This window comes from Tauraco erythrolophus, chromosome 3 (assembly GCF_009769465.1).
Source record: "Tauraco erythrolophus isolate bTauEry1 chromosome 3, bTauEry1.pri, whole genome shotgun sequence".
NCBI lineage: Eukaryota > Metazoa > Chordata > Aves > Musophagiformes > Musophagidae > Tauraco > Tauraco erythrolophus.
The window spans coordinates 76025047-76039176 of NC_141467.1; the positions used below are offsets into that span (position 1 = coordinate 76025047).

General features: G+C 37.3%; 1 protein-coding gene across 1 annotated transcript in view; it reads right to left on the reverse strand.

The window, feature by feature from the left end:
• MMP16 (matrix metallopeptidase 16) overlaps positions 1 to 14130 on the reverse strand; it is a 185996-nt gene that overhangs the window by 21409 nt on the left and 150457 nt on the right.

The following is a 14130-nucleotide window of genomic DNA, read 5'->3' on the forward strand; positions in this document are numbered from 1 at the left end:
CAGCCTGTCCTAGCGTTTTCAGAGAAGGACCTTTCGCTGTTTGCATAACCGTATTTGTGTTTGCATTTGTGTCACATCCTCACATTACAAATGTGTCAGAACTAGTTGCTCCCTGAGATGGGAATAAACTACCCATGTGAACTGTGTGTTTAGTGTAGACATCCTTCGGTAGGAAATATATCGTGCTATATGAGATGATGTAACTTTCTCAACATCATTCCTATAATGGGCTCAACTTAACATTTGTGGACTGACTACAAATGCTTTTAGATGGAACCGTATGTATATGTGTAAGCCTAATATAACAGGACTATAAACAGGCTTTGAAGATCAACTAATTCTGCACACCATTTTTTTTTGCAGTGGCTGCTAACAGTGAAATGTTGACAGATATAGATGCAGCATTACTACATCAAACTGATTAGAACTACACTTTGATGACAGCTTTACTGTAGTGAAGATTTACAGTCTTTCCATCTGATATTAAATGGAATGGTTAATATTACAGCCAGTTTTATGTGTTAAATCCAGTGTCCTGGTACATCTCTCTTAGCTTGTTGCCATTTAAAATGGCTTCTCTGTGTGGGATATGTTATTGCTTTAAGCGAGAGTCATACAGAAGTTGCACTGTTGAGGAATAAGGAATGTTCAAGTTGAGAAATGAGTATGTGACACATTAGGTGGGTGTCGATAAAGATGTCATTGTTGTACCTCTTCAGCTCTTATAACAACAACAGTTCCAGTTCATCCAATATTTAGAGATGAAGGATGGAGTAAGCGTTTAACTTTTTATACACATTTGCATATTTTTACAGCATTAATCTTATATAAGACAAAGCCCCTTAAATGATAAAGAAAGTGCTATTCTGTCAGATATCTATCACAGTTTTACGTGCCAGTTCAGCCTTTTTTTTGTACAGGTCAACTTGCCAAGTAAAAGAGATCTGTGGTCTTATGGGAACTGGCAGAGCTTAGAGAGAAGATTAATACTTTGCGAGAGCAGGCTTATGATAAACTGCATTTATCATCTTTCCAAACCTGAGATCACAGCTCTCTTTAATTGTTTATCTTTCAAATGACTCAACAATTTATAAATCTCCACAAAGAGTACTAGCCATAAAAATACAAAACAGCTCAAAAGATATATACAAAAATACATCCTAATCATATGCATAAATGAGTTTAAAATTGAAAGAGTGGTTTTGAGTCCCACATTTCTGAGTTCAAATAGCTTACACAATCTAAAAAATATTGTATTGAAAACATATGAAGATGTTTTTTCAAGTCTAGCTATTTCATTGCTAGTGTAACACAGTTGCACTATTCTCATCTGATTAGATTCCTATTTTCATCTTTCGTTGTTTTCTTTATTGTAAGATGTACTATAACATATAAGGAAGGTCAGCAAAGTAATTTTTTTAGGATTAATTGACTAAATTCCAGTAAGAGAACTTGCAAAATTGGGAGAATACAGCTTAGAGATACAAATACTAAGGAAGGCCTGTCTTAAGCATGCATTCTGAATGCTGGAACAGATATTGTCAACCTCTTTTATTTCTTATTATAGCATATAGATAAAACAACAAGGCTTTGAAAGACTAAAATTAGGGGGAACATCCTCAAAGCAGACATTTGGAAGTACTTTTTCACTGAAATGGTAATAAATGCTTGAAATGGATTTCCAAGTCAGATTTTTTAGGCATCATCAGTCTAGGAATGACTTAGGGAGGAATGATGCAATGATAAGTCTCAATAGGCCAAACAGTTCTTTGTCCTCCCCAAATTTCTCTAACAACACCCTCAAAAGCAAGGCAACACCTCAGAGATCAATTATTAAAGTTTAAAAAAAGGACAAAGAAGTAGCAAGCTGCAGTGATTTAAAATTGCAGTCTTTGTGATATGTATTACGCTCTTCATTACAATGGAATATTCTAATCTCGTCTTTCTTCACTCCAGCATAGAGATAATACTTTTTATTTGACTGACTTTGGTTGAAAAAGCACATCTTAGAAAACAGTGTTTAGTTGCAGGAAGGAACATATCCACCTCTCATAAAATGTCTACCAACTCAGAAGGACATTGATCAAGTTGTGGGTACAAACTAAGCAAGATATTTAAAGCTGAACAAGGCCTGACTACTTAGCTGAATACAAAAGCACCTAAGTACACCCATAATCACTTCACTGAACAAAGGTTGTAAATTAAACACTCAGGCTCTCAGGAGTTTCCCAATACAACATGCATACTCTGGAAAGTCTGGACATCAGTACTATAGACAAAGCTTGTAACATTCTAGGTTGGCTAATGAATTTCAACTTTCAGCTAGTACACCAAAGCAGATCTTGCAAATCACATTAACACATTCATGTATTACAAGAGAAGGATTTCTGTAGCTTTAATGACAGGAATAGTCTTCTTTCGATCAGACTCAAACTACATTGTTAAATATTCAGTCCATTCCATTGACTGTTTTGGGTTTGTTTTTTCTTTGTAAAAAAAAGTTATCTTAGCTTGGGGAGTACTGCACTGCTGTTTGACTAGTAGTATCCCTTCATGGTGATTTCTGGTACAGTATCAAAGTATCAGTGGAATAATCTCAGTAAAGAGACTAAACATACACTCTTTAAAGAAACTGGCTCTGTAATGAAGACAGATTTCCCAGTGCAATAAAACCTGTAAAATCAACAAGTCAATAAAGATTCTCTTCTTGGGAATGAGTTATGTTTCAGTTTTAGTGATTTGTGGAATATATTTGCATTAACTTATTTTGATAACAAGACCAATAAAACTATATTCTGAAGATTTGGTATTCGGTCGTATATGAAATAGTGTAGTTCATATTTAATATTAGTGATTTGTAGCATAATAGTGAGACTATTCTTACTTATTTTTTGCTCAAATTCCTTAGCAAATCAATAATTTGTGCTGCTACAACAATAAAAACCTTCACAATAGTACAATTACGGCAAAGCTGGAATGTTTGATTCATGCAGCATAGCCCCAGGAATTTCTTTTTGAATACATATTCATGTATATTTTTATATATATGGTAATGTCAATACTATGCATCCATGATCTTTCAACAAGAAATAATTCAAGGTATCTGGCAAGAAATTAATTCAGCAGGGTATTACTGTGTATATATATCCATCCTCGACTAGTACCGGCCTTTTCACCTGACACTGAGTATAGTGCACTATTCTATTCTATCATACCAAAACCAAAGGGAACATGCAACGTCACCTCTCTGATACGCTCTCCCAATCACCCATCACTTGTGGTTCAAGGACCTCCTGAACCAAAGGTGATAATTTTGTGATTAATAGCACTTGAGGGACTTTTACTCCTTTGGACTCCTTCCTAAACACACGCAAACTTAGAGCATCTACAGCTATCTGCAGAAATGTGTATGACAATTTAACAACCCATAGTGTGAAAAGCCATAAGCAATCAGCAACCGTCACAGCTGCTCACTGGTCTTAAGCCTTCATTCTCCTTATTTATTTTCCTTTATCACTGAGAATAGTAGCACTTTGATGGCAAGATCTAATCCAAGATCTTTGTCAATTCATATTAAAACCACCTCGTAGACTAAACCCTTCTGCTTGTTTTCAAGAAACCTTTCTACACTGTAACACATTTGGCAAATATTAAGGATAAAGGATCTGCGGCTTGAAACAAGATCTGCTGATGTCATTGCCTTTAATGTCTAAATATTTTGTTCTGAAGCATAACATACCATGCTCTCTCTTCTGCTGATGGAATCCCATAGACTCCCTGTTTTCCTGCTCTATTTTCAGTAGATTTACGTGTCATTGCAATAATTGCGAACAGTGGGGTATTACTTATCAGTAAGGACCCTACAGGTTTCCACAGAACTAAAGTTTTGGAAATAAATAATTTTAGCATTTTTATGGTCTTATTTAAACAGATAGAAGCAGGCACATGATTTGCCAAGAGATGTATTTTTAAAGATAGCCAGATCAACAAGAATCAGCAAATATCTGGAAATGTCTGAGAGCAGAGCTGGAAGTTTGGATCATTTATAAGGCTGGACAAGGTAGATGTTGGCAGAGGTTGATAGAATAATTGTTTACATAAATTTAATTTTTCTGGCTGACTTTCCTATGAACATGCTGGACTCAATGGTTTTAGACTGCCAGAGTTCAAACTCTGGAATTCAAGTTAAGAAACTCTAGCGTGTGGCTGTGAAGCATGCCAAGGATCTTTCTGAGGTATCAGATGGGATAGGCGCTGCTTATGGAAAGAATGGATCATTTCAGCACATATAACTAAATGCATTTACTTTATCTTAAACAAAGCTATATTTACCAGAAATTTTATCATCTGCATTTTGATAAACAGGTACAATTACTGAAAATCTGTTTTCAACACGGTTCAGTTATTACTGAAATTCGAAAGAGGCATAGTCCGAGAAAGTGTATTCACTCAAAGAAAGCTCTTTCACACTTGAAGTAAATAGCTTGAAACCATTTCTCTGACAAAACACATCTCAGTGTACTTGGTTATACGTAATAAAAACAATTTTTCTCTTTTGAGAAACGCTGGGAACTGAAAACTGTTTGTCTTTCCCACTATATTGGTTAAATATACTTTTAATTATTTTATTTCCCCAAAATACATTAACTCCTGCAGACAGGTTTAACACATGACTTTGTCACATGCACGCCAATTCCAAGCCTTGCAGACATATACATTGAATGCCAACAAAGAGGGGCTGGTGGGGAACGTGATGCTCAAGGATAGACTTGGATGCAGTGATCATGAAATGGTGGAATTCAAGATTCTTAGGGAAGCAAGGAGGGTGCACGGCAGGCTCACTACCCTGGATTTCAGGAGAGCAGCCTTTGGCGTCTTCAGGGATCTCCTCGCTAGAGTACAATGGGACGAAGCCCTGAAGGGAAGAGGGGTACAAGAAAGCTGGTTAATATTCAAGGATCACCTCCTCCAAGCTCAGGAGCAGTGCATCCCAACAAAGAGAAAGTCAGGTAGGAACACCAGGAGGCACGCATGGATGAACAAGGAGCTCCTGGACCAACTCGGGCACAGAAAGAAGGCATACAGAGGGTGGAAGCAAGGACAGGTAGCCTGGGAAGAATACAGAGAGATTGTCCGAGCAACCAGAGATCAGGTTAGGAAAGCTAAAGCCCTGATAGTGTTAAATCTGGCCAAGGACATCGAGAGCAACAAGAAAAACTTCTATAGATATGTCAGTGATAAAAAGAGATCTAGGGAAGATGTAGGCCCTCTCCAGAAGGAAATGGGGGAACCTGGCTACCCGGGATATGGAGAAGGCTGAGGTTCTCAGTGACTTCTTTGCCTCAGTCTTCACTGGCAAGAGTTCCAGCTGCACAGCCCAAGTCACGGAAGGCAAAGGCAGGGACTGTGAGAATGTAGAACCGCCCACTGTAGGAGAAGATCAGGTTCGAGACCATCTAAAGAACCTGAAGGGGGACAAGTCCATGGGAACTGATGAGGTGCATCCGCGGGTCCTGAAGGAACTAGCAGATGAAGTGCTAAGCCACTATCCATCATATTTCAGAAGTCGTGGCAATCTGGTGAAGTTCCCAATGACTGGAAAAGGGGAAACATAGCCCCCATCTTTAAAAAGGAAAAAAAAAGAAGACCCAGGGAACTACAGGCCAGTCAGTCTCACCGCTGTGCCCGGCAAGATCATGGAGCAGATCCTCCTGGCGACTATGCTAAGGCACACAGAAAACAGGGAGGTGATTGGTGACAGCCAACATGGCTTCACTAAGGGCAAATCCTGCCTTACTAATTTGGTGGCCTTCTATGATGAGGTTATGGCACTGATGGATAGGGGAAGAGCAACTGACATCGTCTACCTGGACTTATTCAAAGCATTTGATACTGTCCCACATGACATCCTTGTCTTTAAACTGGAAAGACATGGTTTTGATGGATGGACCACTCGGTGGATAAGGAATTGACTGGATGGTCGCACTCAAAGAGTTGTGGTCAACGGTTCAATGTCCAAGTGGAGGCCAGTGACGAGTGGTGTTCCTCAGGGGTCAGTACTGGGACCAGTGCCATTTAACATCTTTGTTGGTGACATGGACAGTGTGATCGAGTGCACCCTCAGCAAGTTTGCAGATGACACCAAGTTGTGTGGTGTTGTGGACACGCTGGAGGGAAGAGATGCCATCCAGAGGGACTTTTGACAGGCTTGAGAGGTGGGCCTGTGAGAACCTCATGAAGTTCAACAAGGCCAAGTGCAAGGGTCTGCATGCAGGTCGGGGCAATCCCAAGCACAAGTACAGGCTGGGCAGAGAATGGATTGAGAGCAGCCCTGAGGAAAAGGACTTGGGAGTGCTGGTGGATGAGAAGCTCAACATGAGCCGGCAATGTGCACTGGCAGCCCAGAAAGCAAATCGTATCCTGGGCTGTATCAAAAGAAGTGTGGCCAGCCGGTCGAGGGAGGTGATTCTGCCCCCCTACTCTGCCCTCGTGAGACCCCACCTGGAATACTGTCTTCAGCTCTGGAGTCCCCAACACAAGAAGGACATGGAGCTGCTGGAGCGAGTCCAGAGGAGGGCCACAAAGATGATCCGAGGGCTGGAACACAGGCTGAGAGAGTTAGGGCTGTTCAGCCTGGAGAAGAGAAGGCTCCGGGGCGCTCTTATAGCAGCCTTCCAGTACTTAAAGGGGGCCTACAGGAAAGCTGGAGAGGGGCTTTTTACAAGGGTGTGTAGTGATAGGACAAGGGGCAATGGATTTAAACTGAAAGAGGGGAGATTTCGATTAGATATAAGGAAGAAATTTTTCACTCTGAGGGTGATGAGATACTGGAACATGTTGCCCAGAGAAGTTGTAGATGCCCCATCCCTGGAAGTGTTCAAGGCCAGGCTGGATGAGGCTTTGGGCAACCTGGTGTAGTGGAGGGTTTCCCTGCGCATGGCAGGGGGGTTGGAACTAGATGATCTTTGAGGTCCCTTCCAACTCTAACCATTCTATGATTCTATGATTCTATAGCTTTTAGTGCCTTTCCATGCTGGCTAGCAAATGTCTTTTTGTAAGCATCTGTAGTTACCCACTGTCTATGCAGCTGGGATACTGCATAATAATGGATCATTAAATATTATGACTATAGACATACTAAGTAAATGAAACTTGGACAATTATTCCAGTTCAAAAAGCAGAACTGAAAAAAAAAAAAAATCAAAATTGAATTGAAAAGTAGGAATACATCTAAGAATCAGAAAATGGACATTGAGTAAGGAGACACTGTAAACTGTGTCAGAAACACTTATGGATAAAGACTAATAGCAGGATGAAGAAGCACGTGCAGTCACTAAAACTGAGTGTCATGAAATTTGTTTTATTTAGAAGATAGGATACTTCTGAGGAAAATAAACAAGAAAAAGACAATAAAGCTTTTTAGAGAAAACAAACTGAACAGAGGTAATACATAAGTGATTCTGCACTGTCGGTAAATGCTCTAGGTATTTTTTCCTGTGCATATGTAACTCAGAGATTAGATGAAAGGATTAAAATATAGTACATTGCGTATGATCATAGTGAATATCTTCCTCATGAAAGCACTTCTTTATCAATATCTTGGAGAATCTTGAATGGAAGAGTATATTTGAGTAAAAAAATCTGGCTTATAATGCATAATTTTCATACTTTATTGTTAGATACAGTCTCCTCTTAATCTTATAATAAACCACTTTTACCTTTTTAGTAATGATTGTCTTAAATTGTTCTTCATGTTTGATTCTATGAACTCTTTCATCAAAGTTTCTAAACAAAAAAAGTTTGTATTTTTCCTTTCATTTATTTCTATTTGATGCTGGTAAGCATTGCTGCCATCTCATTTTTCTAAAAATTTGTACTCCTCAGAATAATTAATTTCCATTTAGGTATTTATTCTCACCTTAAACAACTTTCAAGTTCCTTAAGGGACACAACTGATGGGTAGGAGAATTAAAACCAATCTCCAGATATTTCAGTTCATCTATAATACACAAACTAGTTGAGTTTTTAGTGCAAAATTAATGGAGCTTTCTTCTCTCGACACCTCATTTTTTCCCGTGTTTTTGGACCAACAGCCATTGCCAAGAATAAAACATTAATTTGCTACAAAATCTTTACAGCTCTGCCCTTTATTTTATACCTAATGAACTCTATCTGTGATTCTGTAATGACATTTGACACTAACTCAGAGATCCAAACAATACCTACTAAAACCAGAAAGATCGCTCAATGTGATAGACATTCTAAAAAATCTACAAAGAGCTAGAAAGAAGAAAAAATTAGAAACTTTCCAAGTGGTAACTTTTGTAACTACTTAGAGATGAAGATTAAGCTGACTGTAGCAGAAATTAGGTTTTGTGGGATAGGTGAAAAATGAGGACAAATCACAACTGTAAATAATAATATTTTGACTATGATTATAAAAATGTGTGTGAAACCCCCAGTAATTTGTGAAATACCCTCACATTGTACAGTAAATATCTCTGTGTGAATTTCTCTGACAATACTGAGACTTTGACTTGATGTTAAAATATATCTGTAGTGCTGCTAAGGGTATTCCACCTCCAAAAGATGGAAGGAGATGCAAACTGAAAAATATAGTATCTACAGCTGCTAAAGAGAGAAGTTTTATTGTGGCTAGATTCCACAGGATCACTGCTTGGCCTTTTTAATTTCCAAAAATAAAAGGAAAAATAAATATAATCTGCCCTAAATCAATTTTAATGAAATGCTGAATTCTAATTAATACTGTATCTTAATATTATTGACAAAACACATCAAGGTTTCACACTGGGTCATATCTTCTCCCATAAGCTACCTCTGACTATGTGCAAAAGCAAGCATTTGTCAATGGAAGATTAAACACATCCAGCAGCTAGGCAAAGCAGGCGCGGCAGACTGAAACATTCAGACAAACGAGTATCTTATTTTTTTCCTATCTATCTGAGCATTCTAAAAAAAAAAGTCAGTGGTAAACAATATACTAGACTATTAGTAACCTTAAATTATTCTCTTACAGAGAAAGAAAAGTTCATTATGTACAGAGAAATTCACCTGCAGAGACTAGATTTCAAGTCTGGGATCTAGGAGAGAATGAAGTTCCCCTACTACACACCTTTATGGGAGTATTAAGAAACATTCCTGAATTTGGGAAATGCAATGTATATTCATTGTATCTAAGCCAAAATAAATTGACAATATCCTTTTAAAAATCTTTATCTAATCTCAAAAGGCACTTTTCCACATCTGCTTCATTAGTTCATGTGAGCTTCACCAGGGGATCTCAATGATGGCAAGCCTGCAGCATGTGGGATTAAAGGCTTTGTTCCTACTCATTTGGAGAATTCCACTATTTCTTTAGTAACATTCATTTTCAACATTTCAAGTTTGGAATTTACAGCATTTAACTCAAAGGACACCACTGCACAGAGTAGGAAAAAAGACTTCAATGCTTTTGAGCAACTTTCTGAGAAATAATTTTCATAGAGCACAAGAAAAAAGTTACTGTCCAGGGGAGTTAAATGTAGAAACAACATTGGCACAATTCGGCTATGAGAAAGATTGCTGAAATTATTTTTCTTTTTCTGTTTTGCATTTTTTTTCAATACAGAACTTGTAAAGAAACTTATAGATTAGCCCTACTTCAGTTCCTACTTAATTCCACAGCAGAAAACAACTGGCTCTAGTGAGACTGGAATCAGACACTAAATGGATGCTGTCAATCTAGCTCATTTTAGGAAATAATTAACTAAATGGACTGTTCTATACGCTCACCAGAATACTTTAACTCAGTTTATCATTAGGCTGATTCACATTAAGAACAAACAAAACGCCTTTAAAACTACAAAGAACTGTTATCCGTTCATTAACTGATGAATATATAATGTATTGAAGATTACTTACTTGAACTTCTAGAAACAATCCATCTTTCCTAATGTGTTTGAGACAACAGCATGGTTGTAAGAGGGTAAAATGTGGTCTGAGAACCACTGTGAGAAGTCAGAGCATTCCACACTGCTCAGGAAAACCTCAGCACCTCCTGTGTTGAGATCCTGAACCTCCTGATCATATCCTCACTGGAAATGAGACCAACTCACTGGATTCAAAGTACAGTAATGCAAAAACATCAGCAAATGCTATTGCTAGTTCTGTTGTTTCCTTACATTCCCAAACAAGGAATGTACTTCCTTGATGCAATTTAGTAACCACTGTTAATTATCATTTATTCTTAGCATCTAATCAGACACCGAAGCACTCCTCCAGAAAAACTAAAGCCATGGGTTTTTATGATCTTATTCTTTTTCTTAACAACATGTTAATGCTAACCAACATCACGACCAAAAGAACAAACTGCTGTGACTCAGAGTACGTGCAAGTAAAAATCTAGTAAAGTTACACATTTGTTGTTCATGAGAAGTACTATACTGGGCCTGCTTTAAACTGTCTGTCTTCAGCTAAGTCACTGACATGAAAAGTTCACTGGTGTAAATACATTTTCAAGAAGAAAAATTGTCTTGTGATTTTATCTAGCATAATTTTTTCTGCTATCTGTTCTTACTTGCTTTTCTGTGTAACTGACAAAGCAATGTCAAGTAATGTTTTCAAGGTCAAAATGGCTCTGTTTATGTTAAAATCTACCTTCTTGGCTTCATATTCTGAGTCCTAGCTATTGACCTGAGTAGCTTCTTTTGCTCATCTGAGATATGTGCAAACTATTTGTCATTGCTCATGCTGAAATCTATAGCTATGCTTTTAGAAAAAAGCTACAGCCATCCAGAAATTAGGGAAAATATGAAAAATAACATCTTTTTTCCGAAGGAGTTAAAGGGCTGTGGCACTCCATATATACTTTGACTCTCTTTACAAGATGAATCTCTTTCCTTCCCCTTCCTCCTCCCCATTTATCAATGCTATATAGATCTCCTTCATGGACACTGTATACAATAAAATTATAATGTGCAATCTTGCTCATCCAAAGTCTGATTGTGGTTTATGCACCTCCAGGATGGCAGGATGTAACAAGAGGAACTATGACTGAAGCTGGAGCAAAAATACCTCCTTTACATTCAACATCAAATTCTGAACTACGGTCGATCAGCCAAAACATTGGCAATCCCTCTGAAACCTCTCCTGGCTTTTTGTAGCAATTTCAGTAAAGTACTACCAGCCGCACCCCGGTTTTCCCATTCCTAGTGCTGCACAGTGGTAGCTTCAAGATGGAGTTTCTCCTCCTTTATTTTGCCTTTGAATGTGTTCTTTTCTCTGTAAACTTCCTTCTTTCATTGTTTCTTTCATGCATAGTTTGGCCATTTGTACTGCGTGACGGTGCCTCAGTGCAAAAGCATTGCTCCCCACTCACAGTTTTTTATATTCAAAGCACTGTCATGTTCAGTAGCAGATTTGAGGAATTTCTGATTTTATTTCCAATACACAAAGGGTAATGCTGAATGCCTGATGGCAAGCGATACAAGAATTCTGCAGTTCTTCAACAAGCTTTGAGAAACACCCATTCATGTTTAGACTAGTTTCTGCAAGTCACTCCTTCTGTTGAAAGACAACATTCTTTCTTCAATTATTTCAAAGAGGTGCTATTTTGTCTAAAATCATCAACTTAAAAGAAATATAAAATCATTAATATTTTAAGAATATAACTGTGAAGTTTATTTTGGGTATTGTATGTTGAAATTTTGCTAAATAACTTGCATGTTACAAGGCAAATATGAAAAAGGTGCACAATGCTGCGAATATACATTACCTCTTCCTAAAGAAAATATAAGAAAATATTCAGTCAAGTACCTCCTCCAGTTTGGGTATTTACTGTGCAGAAATGGTTTTGGACATCTATTTGGATGAACTATTAGTATAACCAAATACTCTGTGTGCTTCCTCGAATATTGAATGTATAAGACATACACATACATACACAAAGAAAAACAGCTCTTAAAAACAGATTTTAGGCTTAAAAAATTCTCAAAGAGGCTGTTAATTTTTTTTTTTTTTTTTTTTTTTTAAGGAAATAGGCTTGGTATAATTCAGAGAGAATCGCCAGAGAAATGGCACTACTCTTTAAATGAATGTAGTGAACGTAGCCTACTTGCATCCATAACCATGGTTATAGTTCTCTTTTGGAAGATACGTCTTGATTTAAATCCTGACCCTTTCCTGTCCCTGAAAAGCTGAGTGCAGTAACTGCAGTAACTAACTTACTTTCATCTGCACCGCAAAGGACATATGATTGCTGTTGCCCTTTCCAGTGCAGATGAAAACAGTTTTTAAAAAAATATCTTCTGTACATTTCAGATTAACAAATTTAAATTACTTCATATGAACAAATCCACTGTAAAATAAACATCTTTTAAGACTGCTATTAGTATTTGGTGTCTTATGGAAGTAATTAATTTAAGAAGACTTTGATGTACATTTGGTTAATATTTAATTTTGAAATACTATATCCTTGTTCTGTTACAGATCTATTCTCATTAGTAAATGATTCTTTCGTTATATCCTTTATTTTAATTATTTCAATCTTATTCAAATATGTATTTTATAAATTCTCCATTATCAAATTGTATGTGAGGATTTTATAAAATTTTTGATGCATATCCATCTGTCCTATTTTTCCTGTATAGACAGTAGCAATGTTATTTATCCATTTCTTTTCTTTGTATACATTAACCTTTCAAAACTACTCTGAAGCAATCAAAACCTGTAAGTATCTATAGAATACTTTCAGTTCAAGGAAAAACCATTATGCAGAATACTTTTAAAATGTGCTACAGCCTTTGGTTACCACCAGTGATTGGGTCACACTAGGTCTTATGTCATACATGAGACTCAGCAATCTTAGAGATCTCTAACAAGACTGTAAGTTGATCTGGGTCTTATGTGGAAGAGTACCATGTACTTGGCTCCGCCTGGAAAATCTTCCACATCAGAACTTGTCCAGTGTATAGATTCGAATTACAAGTCTGACAGCTACACACTTTTCACTATGGTGCAGCTGGAGACAATATTGTGCAGTGCTATTGCTTTTCTGATGTGTCCCAGAACATATTTATGGTAACAACTCAGGTATGAGAGTTATCAATGCTTTATCTTTGCCAACTGGTCATTTAATTAAAAAAAAAAAAAAAAGCTATCTCCCTTTGGACGTATTTCTGTATTCCTAACTGAATTCAGCATTTCAATTCATTCTGATTTTGTCCAAATAACTAAAATGACTGAGACTGTATAAAATGTTCCCATTGCCATGAGATGATGATCCAATATGAAGAAACAAACAGACAGCCATAAAAGAGGCACAATAAAAACCTCTGAAGACATCAAATCTAGGCTTGCAGCCAGGAATATCTGGAATGCTCACATTCCCTCCCATGCTCTGTAGCTAACAGCACATGCACATGAAGTACTGCACAAATCCCTTCATCCACAGGATGAACATTAGGCCTTTACAGAGCAGTTAACTGTTTATTTCTCCAGTAGAGATTGCAGTTTGAGCCTACAAAACCATCTGTAAATTTTCCCAATTCTGTTGCCTATACTCATAAGGAGTTTTCATAGAAGTCAATGAGTTCCACAAGTTCATGGAGCAATGGTGTGTTCTGCACTGCGGAAAGATAACTAGGCATTTCCTATTATTTTTTAAAAAATATTAATTTTCTTGATTCAAACTTAAAAACTTTCTCCTGGCATTGAGAAAAAAGTGTTCTGCTGAGGAATATGTTATATTTAAACTGCAGATATTCTAACAATGATGACTCAAATACAAAAAATATGTTTTCATTAATACATGTGCCTGTCTGTGTAATATAATTCAAATAAGGGATTCTTGGTAGCTCCATCTTTGAAACCAGGCAGGTACATAGTACGGGCTAAACAATGAAAAGAAGTGAAAAGGTTTAGTAAGTAGTTGCATAACAACATGAGGTGAAGATGTCTGCTTTGCAGTAGCTATCCTTGTCTCTTTACAAACAATAGTGGAAAAACAAATTGGAATGAAGACTGGCTTTCTGAGAGGCCTGCATTTATACAGACTGTGTCAACACATAGAATCATAGAATCGTCTGGTTGGAAGAGACCATCAAGATCATCGAGTCCAACCATTCGCCCTGC